At 44.4% G+C, this 12,057-nt stretch overlaps 1 protein-coding gene across 2 annotated transcripts in view; it reads right to left on the reverse strand.

The window, feature by feature from the left end:
• The window catches only part of ADAM19 (ADAM metallopeptidase domain 19), a 97,785-nt gene that overhangs the window by 74,367 nt on the left and 11,361 nt on the right, over positions 1–12,057 (reverse strand). The gene's annotated exons all lie outside the window — the stretch shown is intronic.

Here is a 12,057-nt window from a genome sequence, read left to right on the forward strand (position 1 = left end):
TAAAAAAAAAAAAAAAAAAAAAAAAAAAAAAAAATCTAATAATTCAATCAAAAGATGGCCAAAGGCTTTGAATAGACAAGTCTAAAAAACAAAAAGACATAAAAATGGCAAACGAGCATATGAAAAGGTGCTCAACATCACTGATCATCAGAGAAATGCAAATCAAAACTAAAAATGAGCTGGGTACAGTGACTCATGCCCGCAATCCCCGCACTTTGGGATGGATCATTTGAGGCCCCGAGTTTGAGACTAGCCTGGTCCACATGGCAAAACCCAGTCTCTACTAAAAATACAAAGTACAAAAACCAGATGTGGTGGACTGAGGCACGAGAATTGCTTGAATCCGAAAGATGGAGGTTGCAGTGAGCTGAGATTGTACCACTGCATTCCTCCAGCCTGGGTGACAGATCAAGATATCTGTCTCAAAAAAAAAAAAAAAAAACCATTACAGTGAGATATCAACTCACTCAGTTAAAAGACAGGCAATAATCAATGCCGGTGAGGATTTGGAGAAAAGGGAACCTCTGTGCACAGTGTTGGTAGGAATGTAAATTAGTACAACCACTATGTCATGCTGCTACCATATGATCCAGCAATTCCACTGCTGGATATAAGAAATTAATCAGTTGGCTGGGTGCGGTGGCTAATGCCTGTAATCTGGAGGCTAAGACAGAAGAATCGCTTGAACCGGGAGGCGGAAGTTGCAGTGAGACAAGATCGCACCATTGTACTCCAGCCTGAGTGACAGAGTAAGACTCTTGTCTCAAAAAAAAAAAAAAGAAAAGAAAGAAAGGAAATCAGTATACTGAAGACATATCTACACTCCTATGTTTGTTGCAGCAGAGTTTACAATAGCCAAGATTTGGAAGCAACCTCAGTCTCTACCTGGGATGAATGGATAAAGAAAATGCAGTGCATATATACAATGAAGTACTATTCTGCCATAAAAAAGAATGAGCTCCAGTCATTTGCAACAACATGGATGAAAACCGGAGATCATTATGTTAAATGAAATAAGCCAGGCACAGACAGAAAGACAAATATCACATGTCCTCACTTATTTGTGGGATCTAAAAATTAAAATAATTGAACTCACGGACACTGAGAGCAGAAGGATGGTTACCAGAGGCTGGGCGGGGTAGAGGGGCGTAGTGGGGAGATTCGGATAGCTAATGGGCATACCAAAAAAAATAAAAGGAATGAATAAGACCTATTATTTGATAGCACAACAAGCTGACCATAGTCAATAACTTAACTGTACGTTTTAAAATAAGGAGTATAATTGGACTGTTTGCAACTCAATGGATAAATCCCTGAGGGGATGGATATCCTCTTCTTCATGATGTACTTATTTCACATTGCATGTTTGTATCAAAACATCTCATGTAGCCCATAAATATATACACTTACTATATAAGTACTCACAAAAATTAAAAAAGGAAAAAATAAAATTACTGAGGCTTGTTTTATAAGCTAAAAAGTAAAAATAAAACTTCTAATTAATTTTTAAAAATATGATAAATATACACAGAGACATATTTTTAATATACTCAATCAGCTGTATAAATGCAAAATGGTACATTCAACCTTTAGGGAGGTATCCATGGAGTGAGAGGTCCAACTTGTTAAAATTTAAAAACATTTTAATTGTGTCCTCCATAGGATCCTGTAACTCTACGTCTAGGCATCAGTCCTACAGAAATACTTGCAAAGGTGCTTAAAGATTATGTACAATCCTATTACTAGGATTATTTGTAATAACAAGAAATCAGAAACCTAACTGTCAGTTAATAAGGAAATTAATAAATTTTGATTCACCCAATCAGTGGACTCCTGTGCCACCATTAAAAAAAAAACAAAAAACAAACAAACAAAAAAACAGGTCTATAAATGTGCTCACGTGGGAAGACACTGAAGACAAAAAATAAAAAAGCAAATTGTAAAATAGTATATAAGGTACTATGCCATGCATTTAAAAACTCTATAACTTGTTTAATTTTTCTCTGAAGTTTTATTATGAAAAATATCAAACACTACAAAAAGTTCCCGTGTAAAATGTTTTTATAATGCCCGTGCTTATTGAAAAAAAAAAATAGGTTACAAAACCAAGAATATAGTATGACTTCATTTGTATAAATATACATAGGGATTTTTTAAATCTATATAAAATATTAAGTTCATGGTGAATGCTCACTCCCTCAATCCCAGCTACTGTTGTTATCTGAAGGTAAATAGCCCAATGATAAAGGGATCCCCAAACCCAAGCACTCCCGACATCTTCTAAGTCCACAGCTTCCCTTAGTTCCGATAAGGGTCCATCTAAGGCCAACAGGGCAGTTGACAGCTTCCTCCCATTCATTTTACCCCGTGCTCCTGCTGAAGAGCAGCCAGGAGAAATAAGCTTGAGACAAAAGAAAACCGTGGACATCCTTCCTGGCTGCACAGGCAGCCCTGGCTGTGGGTCCCTGGAAGGGGAGCCGGAACCAGTGAACAAATCCCAACCTCATATCTGAAAGTTCAGGGCCTCATCTGTTTCTGCAGGCACAGAAAAGAGGTACAGTTTGGCCCACTGGAGAACACGGCAAAGCTGTGTTTTCAAGATACAATTAGGTCAAACTGGGCATCGCTGGAGAGCAGAAGTAATTTCCTCCCAAGGGCAATGGGTTTTAAGGTCAACTCTTCTTAACTACATTTGGAAACCAGCTCAGGGGAATTCCCTCTGACTTCATTCTTAAATGTTTTTCTAACCCTGAAAAACACAAATAACAGTGTCTATTTATTGTGCTCTCATAGTGTACCAGGCACCATGTAAATCCTTTAAGAGCATTACATTACTGAATTCCACACACATCCTATGAGATCATTATCCCCATCACGTAGATAAGAAAACTGACACCCAAAGGTTGAGAGAATTGCCAAAACTTACACCTCCAGGAAATGCAAGGAGCCAGGCTCGGGATCCACACCTGCCTGGATTATACCATTACATTACACTGACATGCAAATTCTAACCAGGACCTGGGAAAGGTATGAGGAAAGGAAACGGAGAGAGTGGAATAATGGAATAATGGAGAAGCGCCTGGCACAGTGGCTCACGTTTGTAATCCCAGCACTTTGGGAGGCTGAGGCAGGTGGATCATGAGCTCAGGGGTTCAAGACCAGCCTGGCCAAGATAGTAAAAGCCCGTCTCTACTAAAAATGCAAAAATTAGTTGGGTGCGGTGGCAGGCACCTGTAATCCCAGCCACCTGGGAGGCTGAGGCAGAGAATTGCTTGAACCGGGGAGGTGGAGGCTGCAGTGAGCCGAGATCGTGCCACTGCACTCCAGCCTGGGCGACAGAGGGAGACGCCATCTCAAAAACAAACAAAATAAAACAAAAATTGGAGAAGCAATGCCAGTGCTAATCAAAGAAGAGCCCAGAGCATACTGAGCCAGGACTGTGCATCTGAGAGGCAATATACTGCCCCAGTTAAAAGCCTGGACTTGGGAGTCAAATAGATCTAGCTTCACATCCTGGCCCTGCCCTTCCCACCCATGTGACTTTGAGCAAGTCACACTACTGCACACCTCAGGATCCCCATCTGCCACACAGGGCTAATGCAGGAATCTACTCTTCACAATTGGTTGTGACAACTGAATTAGATGGCCCATGTAAAGACCACAGTAGAATGCCTGTTACACAGACATTGCCTACATTTTAGCTATCACCATTTGTTCATATGTGACCATCATTCCTAGTTCTCAGCCAGAAGTTCCCTAAGGGCAGACAGAGAGCGAATCGAAGAACATGACCCGGAACTTAGGAAATGTAGATAAGCAATAACCACACAGATTATTGCTCAATATGTTTTTTTCTCTTGTCATTTTCAGGGGTGAAGAAAGCTGCAAGGGCCACGTCATGGCTTGCATCACCAAAATACTTGAAAACATTTGTACTGGACTTTGCATTAATACAAATTAGTATGTATTGAAAACCTGCTAGCTATGTGCCAGGTGTTGTCATAAGCACATTGTAATACATTATCTCCTAACCGCACAAACCCTATGTGTATATTTCCTGGGGCTAGTGTGTAATACATTGCCACAAATTTGGTGGCTTCAAACAACAGAAAGTTGTTTTGTCATAGCTCACGGCTGAGGAGGTCAGAAGAATGCAATCAGTGTTATTGGGCCAAAATCCAGGGGTCAGCAGGGCTGAGCGCCCTCTGGGATAATCTGTTCCTGGCCTCTTCCAGCTTCTCCTTGGCTCGTGGCTGCACCACTCTAATCTCTGCCTCTGTGGTCACATCACTGTCTCACCTTCTGTCTATAGTCAAATCTCCTTCTGCCAAATATACTTTGGATTGTATTTAGGGCCCATCCAGGTAATCCAAGATAATCTTCCCATCTCAAGATCTTTAACTTAATCACTTCTGCAAAGATTCTTTTTTTGCCATATAAGGCAACACTGTCACACATTCCAGGGATTAAAATGTGTTTATCTTTGGAGGGGAGAGGGTGAATTTTTCAGCCTTCCAAACCCTGCAGTGAAGGTATCGATGTCTCTATTTTCTATGTAAGTGGTATGATGTAGTAAGAGGCAGGCAGGCCTGAGTTTGACTCCCAGCTACGCCCAATATTAGGTAAATTACTTAAACTCCTCATGTTTGAGTTTCATTATAAAATGCAGACAACAATATCTCATTCAAAGGGTTGCCATGAGGATTAAATAAGACACTGTGTGAAGTGCCTATTCCCAGGCATTCACTCTCAGCAAATGCTCACAAAGTATTATTATTATTATTATTATTATTATTTGAGACAGGGTCTGACTCTGTCAACCAGGCTAGAGTGTGGTGGCGTGATCTCAGCTCACTGCAACCTCCACCTCCTGAGCTCAAGCGATCCTCCCACCTTGGCTTCCTGAGTAGCTGGGACTACCGTCCTGTGCCACCATGCCTGGCTAATTTTTGTGGAGTTTGTTTGTTTTTGGTAGAGACAGGGTTTTGCCACATTGCCCAGGCTGGTCTCAAACTCCTGGGCTCAAGTGATCCACCCGCCTCAGCCTCCCAAAGTGCTAGGATTACAGGCATGAGCCACTGCGCCCGGCCAAATAGTATATTATTATGAACATAGATGAAGAAGTAAAACTTAGGAGGCAAGTGACTTAACAAAGACCACCTAACCAGGAAGTGTCAGTATCTGGAATTGAATCAGGGTCTCTGGCACCAAAGTCTAAATCTGTTCTACTCTATGGATTAGGATGTTTAAGGTTTGTGTGTGCACATGGCTTCCAGAAACAACACATCTAGGCTATTTCAATTTTGCATGCTCTCTGATGCTTCCAGCAACTATATCATGAAGCTACATCCCTTCAGATCACCAGCCTTATTGCTGAGCCTGCGCTTAAGCAACGCACCCTAAGAAAGTGATATCATGTTTCCAACAATTTAGAAATAATGGTGTTTTAGGGCATTCGAGGTGCTAAAACAGAATAGCATAAACTGGACAGCAAATAAGCAACAAATTTACTTCTCACAGTTCTAGAGTCTGGGAAGTCCAAGATCAAGGGATCAGCAGATTTGGTGTCTGGTGAGGGCCCTCTGCCTGGTTCATACATGGTAGCTGCTAGCTGTATCTTCAGAAAGGTGAGCCAATTCTCTGGGGTCTCTTCTACTAGGGCATTAATCCTATTCATGAGAGCAGAGTCCTCATAACCTGATCATCTCCCAAAGGCCCCACCTCCTAATACCATCACCTTGGGGACTAGGATTTCAACATAAGAATTTGAGGAGAGACATAAACATTCAGTACTTTGCAAATGGGAGACCCCACTTCTGCAGGGGTGGGGCTGAGAGTTTGGCTTATACAAAGATCACATCAGATTGGCTGGCAATTCATTTGTTCTGCAACTCCAGGCATTTGGGACGACATGGGAATTGCAAATTAAATCATTCTCAATCTACAAAGATACAATTAGAAACGACATCTCAGACAGGACTACCAGGTCTCTCTGGGAAGACGTGCCTAGCACAACACTTGGAATTTAAACACACTCATGCATTCAATGCCTTCAGCGTCAACACAGCAGGGTTAAATCCGTTCTTGATACTTCCAAAGAATGTTTAAGGAAAATTGCAGACACCACAGGCAGTGCTCATCAAATTCTTGTGTCCCCACCCGTTCATCCAACTGTTTCCTCAGCACCGGTCTCCCTGGGTTACACAATCTCAACTATGTGGAATGGGGAGCCCAGCTGCGTGTAGACTTTGGAAAAACATTTTGAATACTTTAGATCTGCCAAATACTTGGTTAAAGAATGATATCCTTTAATTTCTTGAGCCATGTGTATTTTCGGTGCAATGTAATCCATATGTCTGTGACTCATTTAAATGCAACTTGGCGAAGCATCGTTTACTAAGAGCATTGGGATACTGTCTAAGTCTTTCTAAGCTGCTCTTTGATCCAGGAAATTGAATTTTGCCAACAACAAATGAAGCTCCTGACAAGAGAGGGTCAAAGAGAGCTGTCTTTTGTCGTATGTAAGATGTTAAAGCCTACTCTTGACCCAAGAGGAAGCTGGGAGGGTGGAGGTGGGGAGAGCTCCACTGACTGAGTGGTATTCAGGGTTTTGCTTTGGGTCTGGCACATGTTTCTACCAGGCCTCCTTGAAAAAGAAGTGCAGGAATAAGAGATGGCAACTAATCTACCCTGTGTGTTGCTAAAAAGTTCCTTTCCTACCTGCTAATTCTGCCCTTCTTTTTCCACCAGTGTTATGCAATCCAAATTATATAATGGGCTTGAGGGATAAATGAGAATGTTAGGGAGCACTGAATGACTGTTAATTTTCCACATTGTAGCTTGATTTCCAGGACAACAAAAGCCTTCTCCTCCCCTGTGATAACGCTGAAGGACTGATAAGAAGTTAGAGATAGGAAGTAATGATAGGTATTAAAATCAGTAAACCTCTAAATGCCCGCATTCTGCCTTGACAATTGCTCTTCCCCAGGTGGTTGGGAGGTAGACACATTCACGAAAGAAAACAAACACCCATTCTTATTAGCTAAACTTGAGCAAATAGGATCTCTCTTTAGCTAGCTGGGCTGGAGCACAAATGGATGGGGTGAGACCAAAGGACATCTCTCCCCTTCTCAAGCCATCATCATTTGGACTTGAGGAAGGACAGTATACTGAAGAGATGAGAGTCCTAGAATGTGTTTAAGACACTAGAAGACAGAAGTATATGGACAAAGAGCCTCTGGGCAAAGTGCCTACTAGTTGAACTGGTCATTTGCTTTTAAGGTGGCCTTGTAATGGAGTGGCCCTGCTCACTAGCAATGCCGCCCAGTGAGCATACAGGAAGCTGGTTGAGCAATTCAGTGTGCCTTCCTCTTGGGAAAATGCCAAGAAAGGAGAAGAGACAGCACCAGGGCCCACACAGCCCTAGAGATGTTGATCTCCCTGGATGCCTATAGCTAAGGAGGATTCCATTTGGATTCAGCAAACAAGTTTTTGTCAAATATGGTTCCTGGGTTGTAGTCTCAGGACATGGAGGAAAGTACATGGAAAAAAATATGAATTAATACCTCCAATCTGTGGGTTGTGCAAATAGCAGTCTATAATTTCTGCTCTGTAGTTTCCCTTCCTGTATTTTCTGTTGCCTGAACCAGTAGATACTGACCTAGAAGGTCATCCATCCCCAACTTCAAGGTCTCATGATTTGGGGCACTATTTCCCACTATCCCTCTGCCCACTATTTCCCAGGATGTCTCCACAGGCAGAGCAAATTTCCTAAGGCAGAGACTTCCATTTTTCTACTCACACAGCATCCTTTAAATAGGGAGCGTAGGAAGAGTCTTCAGAGCCTACCTGGGACCAAAATCTGCATTTTACAGATGAGAAGGCTGAGGCTCAGGGGAGCTGACTGGCCTGTTGACCAATTCCACATCATCTGTCTCTGAGGTCAATGCTACGTCCACTGTACCACACTGCCTCAATCACAAGTTTCTTCAAACAACAGCTATGCACACCAGTCTTTGCAAATTATGTGATTACATGCGTGTATAAATATTAACCATTGTAATAAATACTTTCTTAGAGCACAGGGCTGTCTTCATGACATCTAGTTGAGTTGAAAAAAGGAAGTTCTGGAACAATATGTCTGGCATAATCTCATTATTGCTCTTCCCACCCCAACAAAAATAGCAGCTTCTGTGTGACTGTGTCTGGATGTGACTGTGTCTGTGAGGATCCACGTGCGTGTTCTTGTACACAGAGAAAGGGTCCAGGGTTTGCTCACCAAATAGCAGTGGATTTTCCTTGTGGGAGGGAAACTTCCATTCTTTTGTTTATTTGGAATTGCTACATGTTTTACAATGAGCATGCTTTGCTTTTGCAATTTAAAAACAATGAGTAAGAAATAATCATGGCTAACATGAGCTTGGAATACACACCAGGCACTCTGATAGGTCCCACATGTAGCATCTCATTTCATTCTCCCTGTGGCTCTATGACATGGGACTATATTACACCCCAGATTGGGACACTGAGGCTTAAAGAGGCTACAAGGTAGTAAGCGGCAGAGCCAGGATCTGAACACCGGAATAACTGACACAAAAGCAACGCTCAGATTACCCGGAAAAGGTCACTGTTTTTCACCTACACTCAACAGAAAAAAGAACGTGTGCCTCTCACAGGATGTCATCCCGTTGCTTCAAAGCAGAGACAAGGCTGCCGGCTGCCGTGCTACCCTAAGACACCTCAGTGAGTCTGCTGCCTGAGCTGAAGCTCCCTTTGCTGTGCTCGCCCCTCCTCCCCTGGCCCATACCCCATGCCTTTCCATCCTCACCATTCTTGGCGATCTCTCCATGTGTGAATTCCATTAAAGGCTTGCTCACTGCTATTTTGGGCCATGCATTAACACGTGGGCTTTGATTTGATAGGAGAAGGCCAGACATGGGAGGATGATGAAAAAGAAATTTAAAATGTCCTCTCCCTTCCCTCAGAGTCCCAGAGCCCTTGCTGGCCGCTCCTGGGAGACCTGAGAATCCAGTGTGTGGGGAAATGTACAGAGGGAGACTGGAAACCTTCAGAGTCTATTAGGGCCGTAAACATGGCTGTTCCCTCTCCTCAGAACTGTCGTCTCTCAGTTGTCCATATGGTTCACTCCCTCGCCTCCTTCAGGTCTTGACTCCAGTATCAGTTCACCAGCAAGGCCTTCCCTGCCGGCCATTCAGAAACAACGGCTCCCGTTCTACCTCCACGCTCCCCCCGCCCCACTCCCTATGTTCCTTTGTCTCCTGCACAGCATCAGTCACCTGGCAGACGGTACATTCACTTGTCTTCTTGCTGTTTCCCACTAGAATAGAAGTTCCATAAACGCCCTGCTGTTTTATTCACGGCCTTATCCCCAGTACCTGCACTGTTGCCTAAATGTCACAGAGGCACAGTAGATGAAAAACAACGAACAAGTTGATCAAGGAGGTTAAGAAGCAGAGGCTGAGAAATGGCTTGGCCCAGGGCCTCATTTCCCCCAAATATCATGAGATTACAGAAACTTCAACGCAGCGATTTGAAAAATCGGCCCACTCCAAAGCTGTTTTGAATCTGGACTCGCACACACCATGAATGAGAAGGCTTTGGGAAATAAGCACACTAGGAAGTCGTGTGCAGTTGGAGTTCCGCTCACTAACACATGTTCAAAACAAAAAGCCCAGTTTGGATGAAAATAGCAGGAAGCTGTCCCCCAGGGACACCTGGTGAGGTCATATTGCTTGGCTCTGCTGCTTCCATTTTTACCAACTCTCCTGCCTTCTGCCAACTCAAGGAGGCCAGGAACCACATCCAGCCCCATGCTGCTCAATGGGAAATGAGAGCTGCTCTCGGAAAAGCAGATGCTAGAGCCACAGCCACGAGCTCTCCTCGGGAGCCTCAGTGTGGAACAATAAAAATCCCAACTGTGGCTGGCCACTCACCATGTGCTCTGCAAGCACTTCCTGCACCTCACCTCACTTATCCTCACAACCATCCCACGGGGCTGGCCTCATTACCCTCATTTTACAGACAAGGACACTGAAGTTCCAGAAGGTTTAGCCATTTGCTCTGGGTCACATTCTGTAACTCTAGACTCACACCAAGAATACATATGATCCTAGTCTCAGCTCTTTCATTTGCTTGCTGGGTGGCCTCAGACAAATGCCTATCCCTCTCTGAATCAAAATATCTGCATCCATAATTTCAGTGTTTTCTAAGATCATTCCATTCAGTGTTTTTTAAGGTACCTTCCTACTTTAACTTCCTATGGTTTCTAGCCCATGTTTCAAAACAGGAGTGAAGGATAGAAACTTGAGTCCTGGGACTCCTGCTGGGCCAGCCAACTCCTAAAGATTTTCCCACAACACCAACACTGTCACCAGGGCTGACCAGAGGAAGTCGAAGGGCCACAGGCTCTCCTGGGGGCAGAACAGGAGAGATTAGACGCAGGCAACAACAGGGAACACTTAGACTAGAGCTAATGGGTTGGGTCCATGAGAAACAAAGGCAGGCCCTCGAGAGACACAGTCAAGAGCAGACCCTCTTGGCCGGGCGCGGTGGCTCATGCCTGTAATCCCAGCACTTTGGGAGGCCGAGGCAGGTGGATCATGAGGTCAGGAGATCGAGACCATCCTGGCCAACATGGTGAAACCCCATATCAACTAAAAATACAAAAATTAGCCAGGTGTGGTGGTATGTGCCTGTAATCCCAGCTACTGAGGAGGCTGAGGCAGGAGAATCGCTTAAACCCGGCAGGCAGAAGTTGCAGTGAGCCGAGGTTGCGCCACTGCACTCCAGCCTGTGTGATGGAGAGAGACTCTGTCTCAAAAAAAGAACAGACAAAAACAAAAACAGACCCTCTAAGGGCCTTTTCTTGTAGACCAAAGGAGACAATGAAAGGAAAAATCCAGGGCAGGCAGAGGCTGCAGTGTCTGGGGACCAAGCTGGCCAGGTCTGTTCCAGGGACCCAGGAAAGAAGAAACACAGCCTAAGCTGGCTTTACTCTCAAGAGGAGGCAAACAAAAATGACTGTGATCCCCATCGTTCTGGCTTCCCGAGGCCACCATGTCCTGGAGGCAGAAGAAGGATGTGGACGAAGCCCCACCACTGCACAACTGTGAGCTGTATTTTAACCACACTCAGGCCACTCATCCTCCTTTGCAAGTGCCCAAAAAGCCCAAATTTGGAATAAATTATATTCTCCCTTTCCACTCAAGCCTAAAAGCCATTCCCATCCTTTTGTATACAGGAAGGTCCTTCATCTTTTTCTTGGCAGTGATGTATTTGATTACTCATCAGCTTCCATGGGGTTCTGGAGGCTGCCAAGGGGAGACAGGCAGCTCTCCAAGCCATGCAGCCTTATCTGCGACATCTATGAGGCAGAACGAAAAATGGGACAGTCGGTGGGGAAATACCAGTGGTTTTCAGAGTCCTTCAGCCAAGTAAGGAGAAGTCTTCACAGCTAAGTAGATGGGGAATGGCCAAAGAATGGGCCACAGACATAGCCATGCATTGTGTCCATTCACTTCCTCCATCACATGAATCCAGATATGACGGCGTCTGATAGCAAATCAATGTGGAAGTGCCTCTGAGCCAGGCCACCACCTGAGATGAATGAGGTTAGGAAGATGAAGAGCTGGGCCAATGAAGCCAGGAGACTGCTGACGATGCCCTACTGGCGAAATCTCAAATGCGGCTGACCCAGAACACATGGAACAATCTGAGTCTGAGGCGCCAAACCCCAGCACACCCTGTTTTGCTCGCTCCTCTCTGCTGTTTTCCTCTAATCTCCTTCATTTCCTGCCACGCACTGGGCTGGTTCTAGTAAGGCAGCTGCCAAAGACCTCCTGTCCATCCACTCCCGTAATCTCACACACACACAGACCTCTGTGTGCCCGCAGTGAACTCCAGGGGCCTCCAAAATACTGCCTAAGGAAATTTTAGCAATACATTTAACAGTCCAGCAACCTCACATCAAGTCAAGAGGCTGTGGAAAGGCTCTGACTTTGCAAGATGCTGCCTCAAAGGAAGCAAGGACTGAGAGCT

The sequence above is a fragment of the Cebus imitator genome, unplaced genomic scaffold (genome assembly GCF_001604975.1).
Source record: "Cebus imitator isolate Cc_AM_T3 unplaced genomic scaffold, Cebus_imitator-1.0 Scaffold616, whole genome shotgun sequence".
Taxonomy (NCBI): domain Eukaryota; kingdom Metazoa; phylum Chordata; class Mammalia; order Primates; family Cebidae; genus Cebus; species Cebus imitator.